The following is a 22,777-nucleotide window of genomic DNA, read 5'->3' on the forward strand; positions in this document are numbered from 1 at the left end:
AAGTGAAAATGGACAATAAATATACGTTCAATAGGCAAAAGTCATCCCAGAGGATTAGCTTAGACTTGTGCGTTCAACACAAAGTCACCTAAGCGTGTCAAAAATGAAACGCATCCAAGTATTTTGAATATAATATTTTCTCGATACTAACCGACGTTAGTGCAAGTGGTACATGTTTGATTCTCCTTAAGCAATGTCCTGGGTTCGAGTCTTATGGGTGGAAAAATGTCCAGTAGGAGAATTAGTCTCTCACATATATGTGAATGTCCCGACTCGAACATGATTGCCTCTAGTACGAGGATACTTGTGGGAAGCCAAAAAAAGAAAGTTAATAACTTATTATTTATAGATTGAATCTCTTTAAATGCTTTTAATGTGAGTCAATGATTGAATATTTGTTCCAACAATTATATGTCCTTTAATATTCAATACATTCTTCATAATTTAATAAGAACTGTATTACCAACAAGTTTTTTGTAGAAAAATAGTCTTGCTGTATACCACAAAAGGAAACAACTAGTGACAAGCTTAGAGGACTGAAATCTCAAAATTCCTTTTGCATAAAAAGCCAACACATGAAGCCGCTAGCTACGAGAAACATATGAAGGCAAAACTGAAAGCAAAACATACATTAGATGATATATCTCAATGGGAGGAAGCTTTTAAAAATATAGATACATTCTTAAAGATCTAAAGAATATTCGAAGAAGATCGTTGAAACTTACAAAGAATTAATAAGAATTTCCTTATAAATATGAAGAGTTTAGCATGAATAACCTGAGAACCTGAACTAAACAACAATATAGAAAAGAAAATCCATTGTTGTATAATTTTTTTGTATAGAATTTCTATAGAACTATTGTAATGAGTAAACAAGAGAAAGAGAAAAACAGAAGAGAGCTGAGCTAATGGAGAAGAAATATTTAGAAGATCTCATAGAAAACACTTAGTTTGTTTATTATGAAATAGTGTTTAACAAGCTCTACTCTAGAAAATTTATATCCTTACAAATTGAATAGTTAGATCTACCTTTAATTGGTGCTAAAAAGAAATCATTCAGTTGGTGCCTGAGGTATTGTATGTAGCTCGAGTTAAGTACTCAAGTATAAATCACCATGTCAATTTTCTCTTCCCTTAAATTCTTTATTGCTTTAGTTTATTACTAACTAGAGACCTTAAAATTGAACTCGATAACTTTTGCAAACTGTTTTATAATCTCTCATTTATATTATTCCCAAAAGAATCAATTTTGTTAAATCTTCTTTAATAATTCAACGTTATATTGCTTGTTAAATAAATTTATTTTGGAAAATGGGATTTTCTAAAAATAGCTAACAAATACAATTCAACACCTTTCATGTGTTTGTATATGAAACTTGTGGGACTTTCACTTGCCACTAACTTGAATATTGCCGTTTTTAATGATATCTTCAATGTTGAATGGTTTAACGTTATTCTATATAATTTTAATGGGTTAACCATGAAAAACGTGGAAAACAGGTTATAGTTTTTCTGAAAGATAACTTATTTTATTTTAATTTACGAAATTAGAGTTTCATGAGTGAAAATTGTCGATTATAACACACACAGTGTGCAAAGAGAAAAGAATGATAAGAATGAATTTGAGAAACAAAATATGCCTTTGTATATATTGAATGAATTTGAGAAACAAAATATGCCTTTGTATATATTGAATGAATTTGAGAAACAAAATATGCCTTTGTATATATTGAATGAATTTGAGAAACAAAATATGCCTTTGTATATATTGAATGAATATGAGAGAGAGAAAATGATACATATTCACATAGAGTGATTATGCATTATTTATATCTTTGAGCCAACTAACTACATTCTAAACATAGCAAACCTAACTAAACTAACAAAACAATCTGATTAATCAATTAACCATACTCGTTAATCGGTTAACGAATCTAGCATTAAGAATTACAATTTATTCAACACCCTCCCTTAATTCAAACTAGCTAGACTAATAACTCTAAGCTTATGCCTTAGCTCTTCAAACCTTCCCTTCTTCAATGGTTTGGTAAGCACATCTGCCAATTGATTTTTTGATTTGCAGAATTTCAATCTCACTTTGCCTTTGCTGACTTGGTCTCTTATGTAGTGGAACCTTGTTTCTATATGCTTACCCCTACCATGAGCTACTGGATTCAATGCTAGATTAATTGGAGATTTGTTATCAATCATTAGCAATATCCCACTGTCTTGCTTCAGCCTTAGTTCTTCTAACAATGCCCCCAACCACACAGCTTGAAAAGAACACATGCAAGCTGCTATATACTCAACTTCACATGAAGATAAGGCCACTACATCTTGCTTTTTTGGAAAACCAACTAATAAGACCATCACCAAAGCAAAATAGGTAGCATGTTGTGCTTTTCCTATCTACTTTATTTCCACACTAATCTGCATCAGAGAAGCCAACTATGTTGTTGTTGCTGCTTCCATCCAATCTTGTAGGATACATAATCTCATAACCCATAGTTCCTTTCAGGTACCTCAATAGCCTCTTCACTGCTCCTATATGACCTTGCTTAGGAGATTCCATAAATCTACTCACCAAACCAACTCCATATGCCATGTCCGGCCTCGAGCAAATACTTCATCATAACCAATGCCTTGTTTATGCAAAAATCCTTTTGCAACAAGTTAGCTTTATACTTTGAAACTTCACCTTTTGGATTCAACTTTGTCTTAAACACCCACTTTACTACTATGGCCTTCTTTCCAGGTGGCAAATATGTTAAAGTCCATGATTTGTTTCTTTCAATGGACCTTAACTCTTCCTCCATGGCCTCAACCCAATGTGCTTGCTCTAGAGCTTCTTCCAAACTTAGAGGATCCATTTTAGCAAGCAGTGCCATATGTACCAAGTCACCATTTGCAGTCAGTAATTGTAGAATCAGAGAAAACCTCATCATCCCATAATCTAGTTGGTGGTTGTCTAGTCCTTTATGATGGTGTGATGTTGGTTGTGGTCTGAATTACTCTTTCTTCATTATCAACAGTGATTTCCTCAACTTCATCAAACTGTAGCACTCTTTCCATACAAGTTCCATTGTCATTATGGTTTCACTTCCAACATTGGATCTCATCAAACCTTAAGTCTTTACAAATCATGAAGTTCTGATTCCGTGGAGCAAATACTTTGTATGCTCCAGTGGTATGATAGCCCATGAATATCAACTTCTCACCTCTATCATCTAGCTTTTTCCTCCTTGATTCAGGTATATGTCCATAGCAGATTGAACCAAACACCCTAAGATGACTCACATTTGGTTTAAGATCTGACCAAGCTTCCATAGGAGTCTTGTAATTTAGTCTCTTAGCAGGACATCTATTGATGATGTATGTTGAAGTTGATACATCTTCTCTCCAAAACTCATTAGGCAAGTTCTTTGCTTTCAACATACTTCTAGCCATGTTGAGTATGATTTTGTTTTCCCTTTCTGCAGTGCCATTATGTTGAGGTATATAAGGGGCTATTACTTCATGGAGAATTTGCTCTTTGATGCAGAATTCTTCAAACTCAGCTGACATGTACTCACCTTCACCATATGAGCTTAGTTGTTTCAGCTTCAGCTCACTCTTTCTTTCTATTTGAGATTTAAATCTCTGAAATTTCTCAAACACTTCATTTTTCCTCTTTATTAGATAGATCCACTATTTTCTATTATGGTCAATAATAAATGTGATGAAGTATCAATTTCCACCAATTGAGTCAATTTCAAAGGGATCACACACATCACTATAGATTAGATCCACAGGTTTCTCTGTTCTTGAAGGAACATTTGAAGCAAATGAGTTCCTTGTCTGTTTGTTGGTTAGACCATTACATTGTGTTTCAGGTATTCTTATGTGTGGTAATCCTACCACAACTCCATCCTTGCATAACAATTTTAAGCTTTTGAAGTTTAGATGTTCATACCTTTGGTGCCACACCCATGGATTCTGATCTATAACTGCCTTAAGGCACTTATTCTCACCCATATGTATATGTATTTTGAATGTTCTGTTTGGTGAGAGTGGTGCCTTTAAGATCATCTGGTTGTTTTCATCAATAAGACAATTAGCAAACCATTTTTCATTTCCATCACATATATATTTTTTCCAATAGTTGACCAAGGCTAAGTGGGTTGTTCTTCTTCCTTGGTACATAAAGAACATTGGGTATGTATGATTTTCTGCCAACATGTCTTTAAATCATCACTTTGCTAATTCCTTCAGCTAGGACTGAGTTATGATCAACAAATTTTACTTTAATTTTGCATGTTTCATCAAGAGTAGCAAACTAGTCTCTTCTTCCTGTCATTTGGTTGGAGCAGCCACTGTCTAAGTACCAGAAGTCAACATTCTCATCACCCATTTGATCATTTTTTGTAGTTACCATCACCAGGTAGTGATCCTCATCTGAGTCATTAGATTTTTCAGTTTGTGCCAACCTAACCTCCTCTTCTTTTCCTTTTGGCCACTTATTAAACTTGCATTCGGATGCAAAGTGTCCATAATTCCTGCAGTTGTAACACTGCACTTTCTTCTTGTCTACTTTCTTTCTATTTTCTGAGTTCTTGTATGAACTCTTGCTTTAATCATATTCACCTGTAGACTTAGTAGCATTGCTTTAATCCTTGTTCATTGCACCTCCATATGCTATTTTGTCATATTTCTTTGTTTCTTTTGTTCCAATGACTAGAAATTCTCTTATTGAACCTTGTCTGGAGTGCTTGACCATCATGCTTATCTAAATTCCTCTCTTTCAGCCTTAGTTCATAGGCTTCAAGAGATCCTTGCAACTCCTCAATTTTGTATTCTTGAATGTTCTTATATTCTTCTATTGCAACCACTATGTGATCATACTTAGAAGTGAGTGTTCTAAGTACTTTTTTCCACCACAAATTGATCCTTTAATTCTTCCCCACACGATTTCATCTGGTTTGTGAGTGTCAAAATCTTAGTCAAGTATTCTTAGACTATCTGACTTTCATCCATTTGAAGAAGTTCATATTGTATTCTCAAAGTCTGCAACCTCACCTTCTTGATCTTAGCAGTCCCCTCATAGCTCTTCTCCAAATTATCTTAGACTTGCTTTGTTGTTTCTACACCAACAATCTTCTCAAAGTTGGCTCCATCAACACACTAATGGATAAGAAACAAGGCATTGAAGTCTTTCTTCTTTGCTTCCTTGTAGGTTGCTTTTTGAGCTTGAGTGGCATTCTCTCCAATTTCTTGGTACCCATTCTACACTATTTCAAAGACCTCTTGAAATCCAAATATTACTTTCATTTGGTTTCTCCACCTATCATAGTTCTTGCCATCAAGAACATGTAGGGTCATAGCAAATCCATTGTTGTTTGCCATTGTGTAAGGTCACTCTTTGTGCACTACTTCTTCTTCACTTTCTTCTTCCTTGGAGATTGATTCTTCTTGATTCTTGGATTCACACAGAATCTAATTCCTTTCTTCCCATTCACAAATCCCTTGCCTTCGCTTGGATCCACTCAGAATCGTATTGTATGCTCTTGATACCACTATTGATTATAACACACATAGTGTGCAAAGAGAAAAGAATGATAAGAATGAATTTGAGAAAGAATGAATGAATATGCCTCTGTATATATTGAATGAATATGAGAGAAAAAATGATACACAATTACATAGAGTGATTATGCACTAATTATATCTTTGAGCCAACTAACTACATTCTAAAAATAGCATACCTAACTAAACTAGAAAAATAGTCTGATTAATCAATTAACCATATTCGTTAATCGATTAACGAGTCTAGTAGGGAGAATTACAATTTATTCAACAAAAATAAACCATTAAAATATTACTAGTTATAAAATGTTTGGAACTTTCTTCCAAAAATAAATTTATATATAATTATCAAAGAATTGTAAAGACTTTATATATCAACCAAATAAAAAAAAATTTCCATTAAAGTATATCTTAAGTCATATAAACCTCATAGAGCCGTAGAGTCCAAAATATATAAGAGCTTTAGCACCCATGACTAACTAAAATCCATGTGGGTTGTATTCAAGTCATATCCGTAGAGCATGAGCATATATGCATCCTCCAAGACACAACCATAATGGGAATATGCATCAAATGAGAGTATTTTAGCAATTTGGGTAAAGTCCATGGGGTTCGTCCGCTGACACTTATTGGGCAGACAGTGCATGAAAAATATATTCATTCGTCCTAGAATGTCCACCAAACATGTTCTATTTGCCCAAGGACTTGGCAAAACAGAAAGCTCATATGCATTATTGGATAAAATATTGAACATCAAATATATAAATATACATGTATTTTGTCAAATGTGAAAAAATGTGTTCCATTTATTATATGAATTTGTATATCAAATATGAGAAAATACTATCATTTTCTTATCATATCTATATTTTTATTTTGTATATTATATATATTCATATGTACTCTTCCTTTTGTATTTTGTATGCACATTATATACTATATATATTATGTATTATATATACATTTGTATGACTATTTATTATGATAAATGCATATGTATATTTGTATGCAAAATATGTATTTTTTATGTTGTATGACTAATGTATATACATTTATATATTTGTATATATATTCTGAATTTTATTTAGGGCGGCCGGCAAATGAGAGTATTTTAGTGGGTAAAGCCTATGGGGTTCGCCCGCTGACATTTATTGGGCAGACAGTGCATGAAAATATGTTCATCTGCCCTAGAATCCCCCCCCCCCAACAGGTTCTATTTACCCATGGTCTGGGAAAAACGGAAAGCTCATATGCATTATTGGATAAAATGTTGAACATCAAATATGTAAATGTACATGTATTTTGTCAAATGTGAGAAAATGTATTCCATTTATTATATGAATTTGTATATCAAATATGAGAAAGTACTATCATTTTCTTATCATATCTATATTTTTATTTTGTATATTATATATATCCATATGTACTCTTCATTTTGTATTTTGTATGCACATTATGTACTATATATATTCTGTATTATATATACATTTGTATTTTGTATGTATTTTTTCATTTGTATGAATATTTATTATGATAAATACATTTGTATATTTGTATGCAAAATATGTATTTTTATGTTGTATGACTAATGTATCTACATTTATAGATTTGTATATATATTCTGAATTTTATTTAGGGCGGCCCACAAGTCTACCTTTCCAAAAAATGGGTATATCCATGCCCCCTTTAACTTAAATGGGCATTGCATAAGCACGAGTAACGTGGGAAAATGATCCTAAATGCCAATGAGTAACTAAAATATTCTAATAATAATATAATAACTTACGGGTCATACTAAGAATATTTATAAGTATCACATTAAACATATTCATCAAGAACAAGGTAAGCATGCATAAAATGACACATGCCAATATAAATTTCAATAGCTAAGAAGGCAAATAATTATGACAGAAATACGTTATATTGCGGTTTCCAGAATATTACTATCTCACACAATCAGATCTACAAATAAAAAAGACAGCTTAAGAGGCTAGCTAGCAAACAAAACGTTTAAAATTAAAATATTTCTGTTTTTCATTAAACCAATCTTATTTATGTCTTTTATGTTAAAAAGAGTAACAATGATTTTTATAGCTTACTACAATTCATTTTAAGAATTTTTACTATAAGATATAATGATTCCTTATTATGTCTTGAAGTTTAGTCAAGTGCAATAATAATATTAACATTTAGGAATTAATATCTAATGAGATATTAGTAATTTCAGTCATAAATTATAAACTATAATAAATACTTGAATTTGAAGTATTAAATATAGAATTGGTGTTGTAACTATTAGACATGAAAGAATACCTTCACTACCTAATAACCTGACAAAGAAATAAAACGTGGAATGAAAATAATGTAGAATTTGGGCATTGTGCATATAATAAATGATAACAATTGCCTCACTTCTCTACTTATCTCATGCAAAATTTGGGCATACTTGCTAGTCAACCAAGTCTTGGATATAATACTCGTTTATGGAGAGGATCCTTGTTTGATAAGTTGTCCATGCATTCCAAAGGTGCTAGAAGGTCAAACTATGCCTCTCTTATAATTGTCTCATCATTCTTCCACATTATTTCCATAAAATTCACAATTTACATCCAACAACAATATAAAAAGGATCACATATCCCTATATCCTATGAAGCACCAATATTGATATGTGTATGAGATACAATTTGTATCCGATACGTCGATACAAATATTCTTGAAAATGCATGATATGATATGTTTGTGATAAACGTATAGAATATGCACAAAGAATTCATAAAACATAATAAACATTAATTATTGTTATGAACTTCCAAATAAAGAACATATTTCTTAGACATTACTAAATACAAAATGAAATTCAAATTGTCATATGAAATCTATACTTAGTCTGACAAATAGGAACGTTATCAATCTCGTTTAATCAATGATCAACATTATGCATATGCATTTCTTATTCATTCTCAATGCAATACACATGTTTTGTCTTTTTTGTATCGCTATAAGTTCACTTGGTAGATTAAATATTATGTTTATCTCTTGTATTTAATTGATTGTATTATGACTCTCTCTCTTATAATGCTACGGCATGGTAGTTCGGGTGTCTATGAAGTAATGGAAAAATATTTTAAGAGTATCTGAAAAATATCGGATTTATAAATTATTTATTTTTCAAAAAATAATTTCAACACATATGGGTACTATCTATGAAGTATCGGAGAGTATCAATATCAAATATGATACGTGAAGGTTATTGAAGTGATGGTGCTTCATAGACTATATCAGTCTAACAAGAGTGTATGCATATGGCAAGTCAAAAAGGATAAGTAAATTTCACCAGACCTGAAAATTGTAGAATGCCACAAAGGGATGTTGTCATCGACTTCTTTCATCATATCTCATGTTCCATCCCCAACTCCAACCTAAACTATGGATAGTAGATACTCACAGCAAATTTAAAAATAATAGAAGAATACATAAGAGCACTTTTCTCATTAGTGAAAAGTGAAACCTAAAAAACTTACCTTGCTTTTACAATTGCATTTATTGTCTTTTCTTCCTACAGACTTAAGTGGCAATGTTGTGTGTCAATGCTTCTGGTACCTATGATAAAATGTTGAATATTAGTTTTTGAAGCTTAGTAAGGAGTAAAGGTAAGAAACAATTTCCAATAGACTAATATCATTATATGTTAGCATTACAGAGGTAAATCAACTTAAACTTTTACTATTATCACACAACTACACCAATGTAGTTTCTTAATCAATGACATTAGACTTAATAAAATGGAAGTACTAAAGGGTACTTCCCTAAAATATGCAATATAAAGTGAAGATATTAATAAAATGGAAGTACTAAAGGGTACTAATGACATTAGACTTAATCAATGACATTAGAATGAAACTTTCTGAATACATTAACACAAATAAATGCTCGGGTGGATTAGCATTGTGAATAAGATATTAATTTGTTAGACGCTTAGATATAGACAACATTCACAATGACACTATTACTTTTATGAAGAAAACAAAATGTATTTTTCATTACTCTTTAAGGACCAGAACTATTAGCTTTATATACAAGAGACAAAACAAATTGCTTGCGGAATAAGAAAACCCATGTTCCAATTTAGTATTTAACTAATTACCTAACTACACATGCCTTAGTCACTAGATAAATAATGATTAAGTAATACAAAACAACATAGCCCATAATAAATAGTGATAGGCCCATGTGAATTAATCTCACTAAGCTATCGTGCCATCTTGGTGAAGTCAGATGGGCCAAAGTGTCCATCATGATCTATTGTCCCATCCTGATGCAACAGGCCTGCTTAGTGTGTGACTGTGTGTTCCTGACCAAGGATGTTTAGCCAAGCTTGGTGTGTGATCGTGTGTTCCTGATCGAGGTTGCCTAGCCAAGCTTAGTGTGTGATCGCGTAATTCTGATCGAGGCTGCCTAGCCAAACTTGGTGCGTGAGTGTGTAATTCTGACCGAGGCTATCGATTCAGAATTGGTGTATGACCCAGAGCTTTGGCCAAAGTGATGCCAACCCAATGTAAACGAAATTTTTCACCTTGCTTCATTACTCCCTCACAAGCTGGAGAATATATATCAAGAATTCCCAACTTGGATAACAGAATCAATAATAAATGAAAATGAATGGTGAATATATTTCTATATTTGTGATAACAGCCACGTAAACTGCAAAGCAGCACACTAAGACGTCAGCATTATCTTGCACAAGATGAATTGAATCTGGTAATTTGTAATACATTTGAGGAATTTTCACAATAGAAACTATTTCACATGATAAAGTCATTCAAACACAATTCTTTCATTTTGGTAGAGAACCGCGAATTAGTTCTTCCATACCAATTTATGGTTCTTTTTGAAAATTGGTTCCCTATTAGAAACAAACCATTTTTTTACCTACAATTTAAGTAAATGAAAAGAAGTGTAATTGGTAATATATAATGATCTATATAAATGAATTACAACAAACAAGAAAGAACTTTATCTCTACAAACATAGCTTCCATGCAAAATTAAATGGCAACTGATGCTTTACTTTTCTCATACAGAGTGTTATAAGGTAACTATTAGATGTGAAAGAATACCTTCACTACCTAATAATCTAACAAAGAAACAAAACGTGGAATGATAATAATGTAGAATTTGGGCATTGTGCATATAATAAATGATAATAGTTGCCTTACTTCTCTACTTATCTCATGCAAAATTTGGGTATACTTGATAGTCAACCAAGTCTTGGATATAATACATATTTATGGAGATGATCCTTGTTTGATAGGTTGTCCATGCACTCCAAAGGTGCTAGAAGGGCAAACTCGGCCTCTCTTCTAGTTGCATCATCATTCTTCGACATTATTTCCATAAAATTCACAATTTACATCCATCCACAATATAAAAAGGATCACATATCCCTATATCCTATGAAGCACCAATATTGATATGTGTGTCAGAAACAATTCCTATCTGATACGTCAATACGAATATTCTTGAAAATGCATGATACAATACATTTGTGATAAACGTATAAAATATGCACATAAAATTCATATAACATAATAAACATTAATTATTGTTATGAATTTCCAAATAAAGAACATGTTTCTTAGACATTACTAAATATAAAATAAAATTTGAATTGTCATATGAAATCTTTACTTACTCTGACAAATAGGAACATTATCAATCTCGTTTAATCGATGATCAACATTATGCATATGAATTTCTTATTCATTCTCAATGCAATATACATGTTTTGTCTTTTTTGTATCACTATAAGTTCACTTGGTAGATTAAATATTATTTTATCTCTTGTATTTAATTGATTGTATTATGATTCTCTCTCTTATAATAGTACGGCATGGTAGTTTGGGTGTCTATGAAGTAATGGAAAAATATTTTAAGAGTATCTAAAAAATATCAGATTTATAAATTATTTATTTTTCAAAAAATAATTTCAACACATATGGGTATTATCTATGAAGTATCGGAGAGTATCAATATCAAATATGATACGTGAAGGTTATTGAAGTGATGGTGCTTCATAGACTATATCAGTCTAACAAGAGTGTATGCATATGGCAAGTCAAGAAGGATAAGTAAATTTCACCAGAACTGAAAATTGTAGAATGCTGCAAAGGGATGTTGTCATCAACTTCTTTCATCATATCTCATGGTCCATCCCCAACTCCAACTTAAACTATGGATAGTGGATACTCATATCAAATTTATAAATATTAGAAGAATACACAATGGTACTTTTCTCATTAGTGAAAAGTGAAAACTAAAAACCTTACCTTGCTTTTACAATTGCATTTATTGTCTTTTCTTCCTACGGACTTAAGTGGCAATGTTGTGTGTCAAGTCTTCTGGTACCTATGACAAAATATTGAATATTAGTTTTGGAAGCTTAGTAAGGAGTAAATGTAAGAAACAATTTACAATAGACTAATATCATGACATGTTAGCGTTTAAACCAAATGAAACTTTTACTATCATCACACAACTACACCAATGTAGTTTCATCATCAATGACATTAGACTTAATAAGATGGATGTAAAAATGGAAGTACTAAAGGGTACTTCCCAAAAATATGCAATATAAAGTAAAGAGTTGTCTTGTACAAAATGGAACTTACTGAATACATTAACACAATAAATGCTCAGGTGGATTAACATTATGAATAAGATATTAATTCAGTTAGATGCTTAGATAAAGTCAACATTCAAAATGAAACTATTACTTTTATGAAGAAAAAAGAATGTATTTTTCATTACTCTTGAAGGACCAGAACTACTAGCCTTATATACAATAGGCAAAACAGATTGCTTGCAGAATAAGCAAACCCGTGTGCCAATTTAGTTTTTAACTAATTACCTAACTAAACATGTCTTAATCACTGTATAAATAATGTTTAAGTAATACAATACAACATAGTCTAGAAGAAATAGTGATAGACCCATGTGAATTAATCTGACTAAGTTATCCTGTCATCTTGGTGAAGTCAGATGGGCCAAAGTGCCCATCGTGATCGTGTTGTCCCAGCCTGATGCAACAGGCTTATTTAGTGTGTGATTGTATGTTCCTGACCAAGACTGCCTAGCCAAGATTGGTTTGTGACTGTGTGTTGCTGACCGAGGATACCTAGCCAAGCTTGGTGTGTGACCATGTAATTCTGACCGAGGCTGCCTAGCCAAACTTGGTGTGTGAGTGTATAATTCTGACCAAAGTTGCCGATTTAGAATTGGTGTGTGACCCAAAGCTTTGGCCAAAGTGATGCCAACCCAATGTGCACCAAATTCTTCACCATGTTTCATGACCCCCTCACAAGCTGGAGAATATATATCAAGAATTCCCAACTTGGATAATAGAAAATAAAAAGGAGTTGGATCCAATGCCTTTGTGAGAATATCTGCAGTTTGATCCAAGGAAGTTATGGGTAGAAGATGAAAGAGCTTAGAATGCAACCTTTCTTGCACCACATGGCAATAAATGTCTAGCTGAATTCTTATCACAATACTAGAGTGCATGCTTCTCATAGTTAACTCAGAAATTATCAAGCAGGTAAGTGAGCCATTATATCTCACAGAAAGTGGTTGCCAAAGCTCAATACTCAGCTTCTAATGAAGAACGAGCCATTGTTGTTTGCTTCTTTGACTTCCATGAAATCAGAGAGTTTCCAAGAAAGACGCAACAGCCAATGATGGATTTCCTGGAATCGATGCAAGCAGCCCAATCAGAATCACTAAAAGCTTTTAAATGAAGAACGAAATCAGATGAATAGAAGATACCTTGGTTTGGGCTACCTTTGATGTACCTTAGTGCACGAGCGAGAGACTTAAAATGAGTAATAGTAGGTTGAGTTATGAATTGACTCAACTATTGAATGGCATAACTAATATTTGGCCTAGTGTTAGTTAAGTATAATAATCTACCAACTAATCTTCTATACAATGAAGGATTTTCATAAGCAGAGGCATTGTCTTGGTGTAACTTGGTACTTTTTATAATGGGAGTAGCGACTGGCTTGGATGCCAAATACCTTGTATCAAAAAGTATGTCCAAGGCATAATTTCTTTTGTACAAACTAATTCCAAGCTTGCACTTGACAACTTATAATCCTAGGAAGTATTTTCAATGACCAATATCTTTTATCTTGAACTGCTCATCTAGGTGTTGTTTCACCTAGATGATTTCTGTCATGTTATTTCTAGAGAGTATTACGTCATTTACATAGATAAGAAGTGTAGTGAAATGATGTTTATCTTTCTTGGTAAACAGGGAATGATCATGGTGAGACTGAGTATATCCTAGATTGGTTAAGAACTGTGATAGTTTTGTGAACCACTGTCTCCTAGTTTGCTTATCCTAGATTGGTAAAGGGGCTTGTGGAGTTTGTACACTTTGTGAAGTACAGGGCAAAGAACTACTAGTGGGATATCCATGTAAACTTATTCACTAAGATCCACATGCAAGAAAGTAATGTTCACATCATGTTGATCTATTTCCCATCCTTGTAAGGCTGTTATGGCCAAAAGGAGTCTGGTTGTAGTTAGCTTGATGACAAGAGCAAAAGTGTCAAAATAGTCAATCCCTTCAGTTTGATTATACACCTAGCATTATATCTTTCAATAGATCCATCAAATTTTTGCTTAATTTTGTATACCCACTTGGAGCCAATGTCAATCTTATTTGGTGGTAGGTCTACAATGCTCCAAGTATTATTTATCTGAAAAGCATTCAGCTCATCTTGCGTTGCTTGTATCCAGTGTTGATGCTTGACAACTTGGTTGTAGTTCCTAGGCTCATTATCGACAGTGGTGGTGAGGGTATGATGCAGATGACTTTGTGAGATTGAATTATATGATAGTACTAAGGTAAGGGGATGATATATCCCATTTGGCTCTATTGGTTTTGAGGCACTAAGGAGATTTGAGTGAAAATCTTGTACATATGTAGGTGGTTGCTTAATCCTGCTAAATCTCCTAAGGTTGGGTTTAGTCCTAGTCATTTGGTTGTCTTCTGGTTGTATGGAAGAAATGGTCTGGTTAGGTGGGGAAATGCTCTCCTTAGTAGTTCTATCTTGCATAGGGTCAGTGTTAGATGCCTTTTTGGTATTATATAAATCTATCAGCATGTCAAAATCAGTATGCTCACAATCATTGGTTGTGGTGTTTCAACAAGTGCCTATGTTTTCTCTCTACCATAGAATTTTGTTGTGGTGTTTCAATGCAAGAAGTTTGATGAAGAATGCCTAACTTAGCAAAGAAACTAGGTAGATTGAGTTCAGGCCCATTATCAGTTCTTAAAGTTATGACTATATTTCCATATTGAGTTTGTATCATTTTGATAAATTGTTGCATGAGAGATCTAACCTCAGCCTTAGACTTCATCAGATAGACCCAAGTATGTCTAGAGAAGTCATCAACTATGGTTAAGAAGTATTTGTGCTCATGTATAGAGGTGTTAGCAATAAGGCCCCATATATCCATGTGAATCATGTCAAAAGAACTTAAACATCTATTCGTACTATTATGGAAAGGTAACTTGGTTTGCTTACCAAGGTGACATAAATCGCAAATTTTATTTGAATCAAAATGTACATAAGCAAATTCCTTGCATACAATATTCAAAATAGAAAAAGATGGATGTCCTAGCCTAAAATGCCACAAATTAAATAAAGGTACAGACAAAGCAGTGTTCACATTATGGTTGTTAATAGGCAATTTATTTTAAAATCTCCTAAGAACATATAAGTTGTTCCAAACTTCAGCATGCCCAATCATCCTCAATGTAGTCATATCCTGAATTTGACATTTCAATTCATCAAAAAGTAGTTTATAGTTCACAGAATTAGTGAGTTTATGGATGGAAATGAGGTTGAATTTAAAATCAGGTATGAAAAGAACATCATGCAGCATTAGTTTATCAGAAAAAGTGATTGAGCCTGCAAAGTTGGCTTGTGTAATTGAGCCATTTGGCAGGCTCACAGAGATAGGCTTTATTTTGTTATATGCATCAAAGCTAGACAAATCAAGGCAAACATGATTTGTTGCCTATGTGTCTAGTATCCATAGTATGGTGATACCTGGAGTTCTTCATCTTCTTGAGGTGGATCTGCCTTATCGGGGTTAAAGGGCATGATGCTTAGTTGGTTTACTTCGTGTCTTGAAGTTGTAGTGCTAACGCTTTGGACCAGTGATTCCAATTGTGGATACTGCTCAGCCCCAAAATTGATAGTCCTTATCTTTGAATCTTCATTTGGTTGTATATCCAAGCTATTCTTGTGATATACAAATTCATTGGCCATTATAGTGTTGACTGAACTGCTTTCTTGTCTAGGCTTGTTTCCTTGATAGTTAGGTGGGAACCCATGCTTGTAATAGCATGTGTCTACTGTGTGGTTTTCTCTTCCACATTGAGTACATATTTTCAATCCTCCGCTTTTTGCATTGTTATAGCCTCTGCCTGCTCCTTTGATTCTTCCTTGTCACTATGCACCTCTTTGTGAGGATGATCTTGTTCTCCATTGTTGTTGTTTTGAGTCACTTGGATGCAATTGATGTATTTTTTCACTACTTTTGAAAAGTGCCTTTGAGTTTGTTTGTTTTGATTCCACTTGTTGTTCTTCCTGCTGTAGAAGTAATGAACAAACTTTGTTTATTTGGGGTACGGTTTCCATAAGCAGAATTTGCGCCTTGATGGTATTAAACTTACCATTGAGTCCCTTTGGAAAGAAAATGGCATACTCCTAAGGTTATTGATAATCTTCATCATCTAGAACTTGCATTTCATCTTACATAGACAGCATGGTAGTGGCCTTAGTGACTCAAGCTCAACCCAAAGAGTTTTTAGATCAGTAAAATACTCAGAGATATTCCAATATCCTTGCCTAATGGGGTGTAGCTCTTGTAGGACATTGGAGATTTTGAAGTTAGAAGTAGTTGCCTTTGGAGAATCTATCCTTCAGGTCTTCCCAAAGCTCTTGAGCATTATCTATATAGATGCTGCTTTGTCCAATCTGTTTTGTCATGGATCTAGTGATCCATGAGAGTATCATCGTGTTGTAATGTTCCCATGTGTCATATTTAGGATCTATTTCACTTGGAGGTTTGATAGATCCTTTACAAATTTGAACTTATTTTGGACAGCAAGGCTCTCTTCATAACCTGGCTCCTAGTATGGTAGTTGCCTCCATCAAGTGGAGGTGTTACAAGAACTGCTCCAGGATTTTCTCTTGGATGTAGGTAAAAAGGGTTTTGTACATCATTGAAATTGGAGGCATATTGGGTTACTTGATTTGCTTCAAGGCTTTCCATTCTTGTTGCCTTTTGTCTTTAAGAAGAGAACTTGTTGTGTAGAGTTCTTGATCATTTCTTGATGTAGGGTAGAGTTACAGTAGGGGTGTCTATGACCTTCAAGCTCTTGATATCATATTACTTTTATGAAGAAAACATAATGTATTTTCATTACTATTGAAGGACTAGAACTAATAGCCTTATATACAATAGGCAAAACATATTGCTTGCGGAATAAGCAAACCCATGTGCCAATTTAGTTATTAACTAATTACCTAACTAAATATGCCTTAATCAATAGATAAATAATGATTAATTAATAGAAAACAACATAGCCCAAAAGAAATAATGATAGGCCCATGTGAATTAATCTCACTAAGCTATTGTTCCATCTTGGTGAAGTCAGGTGGGCCAAAGTGCCCATCATGACCGTGTTGTCCTAGCCTGATGCAACATGCCTGCTTAGTGTGTGACCATGTGTTCCTGACCGAGGCTGCCTAACCAAGCTTGGTGCATGACATGTGTTCCAGCTCGAGGCTGCCTAACCAAGCTTGGTGCGCGACCATGTAATTCTGACTGAGGCTGCCTAGCCATACTAGGTTTATGACTGTGTAATTCTAACCGAGGCAGCCGAGTTAGAATTGGTGTGTGACCCAAAGCTTTGGCCAAAGTGATACCAACCCAATGTGCACCAAATTCTTCACCTTACTTCATTAGAAACCTTTCTCACTTGTTCGTTGTCATTTTATAACTATGAGTATGCCATTTTTGCTTCCTAGTTCATGTTGAAGTTCCAGCAGCTGGATTGGCAAAAAGTGAAGTGAAATCAAATTGTGAACTAGTATATAGAACAACACTTAATCCGCTTCATATTAAAAGGTATAAATTGTTAATTCATCTTTCCCTTGTTCTAAAATAACCTGGTTTTATCATCCACTTTGGTTAGGAAATACTTATGACCAAATATGGATGGTGTTGAAATAGGTCCCCATATATCTACATGAATTAGATCAAAAGGGTTGGCAGACTTAGTGGTACTAGTTAAGTAAGGTAACCTTTTTTTGTTTGGCAAGGTGACAAAATTCAGATGGATCAACAATCTTATTGCATGTTCTAAAAGGGAAAATTGTTTACATAGTAAGCATATTTTTGTGAGACAAGTAGCCTAACCTAGAGTTCTAAAATTACAATCATCATAGGAATTATATGCATTAATATTGTGAGGTTTATAATAACTCTTGCTGGATTCATTCAACATATATAATCATTTCCTTAGCTCAACTGGACAATCATCTTCAAGGAAGTGTTGGTCTTGAATTTGACACTACAAACCATTGGATCTATTCATTTGCCTCTCTTGTTGAACCAAACTAGATAAAACCTTGTTGGTGGGTGGGAGAGGTTCCATAAGCATAATTTGAGATCTGATCATCGAAAATGAGTCATTCAATCCTCTAAGGAAGCAAATAACATATTCATTCTCCCTGTAATTTCTAACAGTGGGTATAGTTGGACATTAACACTTGATTTCACAAGAACATGGAGGGATAGGTGTATAGGTTTGTAGTAGTTGCCATAACCCCGTAAGTTGGGTGAAAAATTTATCTATTGAAGAGTTGCCTTGTTTGGTTGAGTGAATTTCTCCTATAAGCTCAGATATCCTGAAAATATCACTTTGATGATATCTTTCTCTCAAATCATTCCATATTTCCTGTGCATTGTCCATCCATAGGATACTATTCACAATGGATGAATAAATAGCCTAGCTAAGCCATGATACAACAAGTTTGTTGCATCTGTTCTAGGCGGCATACATTGGATCATGAGGGAGGGGTTTTGGAAAGGTTTCGTCCACGAATTCAATTTCACTCTTGGTTTCAAGAGCCATTGTCATGGCTCTTGACCATGGTGATAATTCTGCCCATTAAACAAATATGAAACAAGAGCAGCCTCTGGGTTCTCATTAGGATGAATGTAATAGGGGCTTGATGGATCAAGTATGGGATTAAGTAATTGATTGGCCATAGAAAGATGAATAACAAAAATACAGAAGATAACAAAGCAAGAACAAAAAAAGGGAAAGATATAGGGAAAAGAAAATACAACAATGGCGCAACAGAGACACCCTCACAAGGATGCTCTGATACCATATAAAAGTTGATAATCCAGATGCTTTGAAGAATAAATGATTGCTGCAGAATGAAGAACAATGGTGCTAGCAAAGGCAAAACCAAAGAAACAAAAGAACACCAAATGCAGAGTTTCTTGAATCAATAAGGCTCAATCAATTGTATTAATTTCTCAATCTAAATAAGTACAATTGATCACTTATTTATATAGAAGACTAAGAAAAGAAAATATAAGAAAAAATAGATCTGACTAAAAAAGGAAACTGTTAGGGAACCACTACCAACTTAATGGTTAACCGGAAAAAAAAACTTAGCAAGAATAAGTAGAAGCAAGAAAAAATATACTGAATAACAATTTCATTGCCCTGGTGCAGCCACTGCAGTAGACACTACATACTTCATTACAAGAGAGATTTAGGTTTTCCTACTAGGTTGGGCTTAACATGTTTGACCCATCATTTTTAATTGAAAATAACTACTGAAAATAATAATTGGAATTAATTTAAACATAATCAGCAAGCCACTTTTTTTTTTGTTTGTTCCTTTTGGGCCACTATCATTGCCCATATCTTCGAAAGTAACCTTGTCCACAAGGTTTGAGGGTCCAGATGGTGCTTGGGAAGATGTGGACGGTGGGCAGTGTGTAGGCAGAAAAAGATCTTGAGAATCCTGCAGTTCAGAAGTGGCATTGATTGCTTCCTTAATGGATGGTGAGATGGAAGTAGAATTTGAATTTGAAAGGTGGGTGGACGGTGCAGAAACGTGGGCAACTGCCACAAGTTTTGGCTCTTTGACCCAGGCATTTAATGGGATAGATGGCTGTGTGGGAAAAATTAAAGGGGAAGAGAGAGTCTTATCCGACGATCCAAATGCCACAATCAAATCGCCCCTTATAGAATATAATGCCATGTGATAAATGATAATGATGACTGCCAACTGTATCTGACTTTTGTTGTGTGATGAACGCATGAGCCTCTAGAGAGGAAACAATTTCCAAAGTTGATCCGGAATCTGAGGACACAGTGAGGTCATTGCGGCAACGACCGAAGCATCATTACTGAAGCATCAGGATAATCCATCGGCAACCCGATTTGAGGTACATGTTCTGTGCTTGATAGTATATTGAAATCCTATTAATTTGGTAGCCCATTTTTGCTATTCTGGGGTTTGAAAACTTTGGGTCATTAAGTGCCTTAAACTTTGTTGATCTGTGTACATAGTGAATGGTTTCCCTAATAAGTTTTGTCTCCACTTTTTTACAGATTCAGTTGCCGCAAAAATTTCCCTCACATATGTTAATGAGTGTTGCATCCGATTCGACATCTTTTTACTGAAGTAGGCTAGGGGGTGCCCTTTTTGGGAGAGGACGGCTCTGATAGCAACAGCTGAGGCATCCGTCTCAACAGCAAATGGATCTGAAAAATCCGGAAGTTGTAAAACTGAAGTGGTTGTCATTGCTTTTTTTAACATTGTAAAGGTTGTGTTAGCCTTTATAGACCATGTAAGTTGTTGTAAGCTTAGTAAATCAGTGAGGGGCGCGGCGAGCGAAGCATATTCCTGGACAAATTTCCGGTAAAATCCCGTGAGGCCCAGGAAACCCCTTAGGGTCGTGAGGGAACGAGGTCGTGGCCAATCGACCATTGCTTGAATTTTTCGAGGTCACGATGCACCCCGTTTTCTGAAATAATGTGACCGAGGTAAGTAACTAAGGTAACCCCAAAACTGAACTTGGAAAGCTTTGCATAAAACTGATTAGAAACCAGTAGGTTCAAAATAACTTCCACATGAACTAAATGATCAGCTAAACAAGCACTATAAATAAGTATATCATCAATGGAATCCAGTACGAACCGACGTAGATGTGGTTGCAAGAGGTCATTCATTGCTGCCTGAAATGTAGATGGCGCATTTGTTAGCGCAAATGGCATAACTAGAAATTCATAATGCCCATCAAATGTTCTAAACGCAGTTTTGTGTGTATCCCCTGGTTTCACAAGAATCTGGTGGTAACCCGATCTCAAATCGATCTTAGAAAATATGGTTGCAGCACCTAATTCATCAAGTAACTCATCAATTGTAGGAATTGGAAATCGATCTTTTACTGTTAAAGCATTCAATGCGCGATAGTCCACACAAAATCGCCATGTTCCATCCTTTTTTTAACCAGTAAAACTGGGGAAGAGAATGGGCTTGTACTAGGTACAATAATGCCCTCCTATAACATCTCCTTAATCATTGTAGTCATGGTCTCTTTTTGGTAATGGGGATATCTGTAAGGTTTAAGTGATATGGGGGTAGAATTGGGAAAGAGGTTAATATTGTGGTCGTGTGGTCTTGTCGAGGGTAATCCTTTGGGTTGTTGGAAGAGTGTAGGGAAAGTGGACAGAAGGGAAGTAATATCGGGGTGGTTATCTGGTTGTGTTTGTGGGACTGTAGGGGTGGTATTAATGATAGGTAGGAAGGTAATAGTGTATAAGGAAGCAATGGCATTTGTGTGAATTAACCTAGTTAGTTGGTGGAAGGTAGATGGGGTGCAGGGGAAATTAGTATCCCCTTGGAGAGTAATTGTGTTGTCACCCACCTTAAAGGACATTGAAGGAATGGTAAAATCTGACGTAACTGGGCCTAGCATCCGAAGCCACTCAATTCCCAAAACGACATTTGAGCCCTTGATCGGCAGTAGATAAAAGGGAATGTGAAATAGTTGGATTTTTAGCACAACCGGGGTGTTAGAGTGATAAGTGCCAAACATACCTAAAAATCCTACACTTTTATGGCACTTATCTTAAGCATAATTGAGAAAAACCAACTTAAAACAATACTTTTTGTATAAAATATCACAATTTGGTATATTTGTGTTTGTATTGCCTTTTTATGTATTTTGTAGGAAATAAAATGAAGAAAGGAAGAGAAAAGATTCATGGTCAAAAAGCAACAAAAGTCAAGAAAATCAAGGTGCTCAACCAGGCATCTGAGCGTGGAACAAGCCCCACTGAGCTGACCTGGCCACCTGCCTGACCTGGACCAAACTGCTCAACCAGGTAGCTGAGCGGACCTGCTTAGCCGCTCAGCCTAGCACCAGACTAGGCCTGGCACGGTCAGAAATATACTTGAAACGGTCAGACACGAGCCTGGCATAAGACCAAGCTGCTGAACAAGCTGCTCAGCGGTCCAACCAAGCTGCTCAGCGGAGAACCAGACTCCTGACCAGATCAGCAAGCACCAAGCCACGTCCCAGTCAACACAATCAGAAGCTGCTGAACAAGCAGCTCAGCGGTGAAGCAGGTGCGTTGGGCGGTGCTTACCAGACTTGACTTAACCATCAAGCAAACCATAAAGTCATCCATGACCTCACCTCAAGTAGCCTATCATAGGCTTTTCAGAAGTAGCTCACAATAGCTGGTCTCATACCACACAACTAGCTTTGATGAGTCATGCACAAGAAGGTGACTAAGCTACTTGGTCAAGGGACCAAACCCATGTTGAAGGGTTTGGTCAGCTGCTGAGCGGTTCAGCTCAGCAGCTCAGCAGTCTGGACTGAGGCCTATAAATAGGAGGCTAATTCCTTTGAGTAAAACAGATTGGATACACCATTTCTTCATAAAATCTTCTCAAAAACACTTGAAGGGCAGAATTCTCTCATTTAGGAATTCTTTCTTCATTTCTTAGTTTAGAGTTTTCATTTTCAAGTAAGTTTTGTAATTTATAGTTTAGAATTCAAGAGGAGAAAAGGAGAAGGCAAATGAGATGCAAAAAT

General features: G+C 34.9%; 1 long non-coding RNA gene across 1 annotated transcript; it reads right to left on the reverse strand.

Annotated features, from left to right (window-relative positions):
• Positions 1–4,556: 4,556 nt before the first annotated feature.
• Positions 4,557–21,283, reverse strand: LOC109339034. The gene is made up of 3 exons (XR_002106614.1): positions 21,194–21,283; positions 5,466–5,472; positions 4,557–4,569 (listed from the first exon to the last, which is right to left on the reverse strand). It is a non-coding gene; the product is annotated as an uncharacterized LOC109339034 (long non-coding RNA).
• Positions 21,284–22,777: the final 1,494 nt, after the last annotated feature.

Source organism: Lupinus angustifolius, unplaced genomic scaffold, assembly GCF_001865875.1.
Source record: "Lupinus angustifolius cultivar Tanjil unplaced genomic scaffold, LupAngTanjil_v1.0 Scaffold_51_118, whole genome shotgun sequence".
NCBI lineage: Eukaryota > Viridiplantae > Streptophyta > Magnoliopsida > Fabales > Fabaceae > Lupinus > Lupinus angustifolius.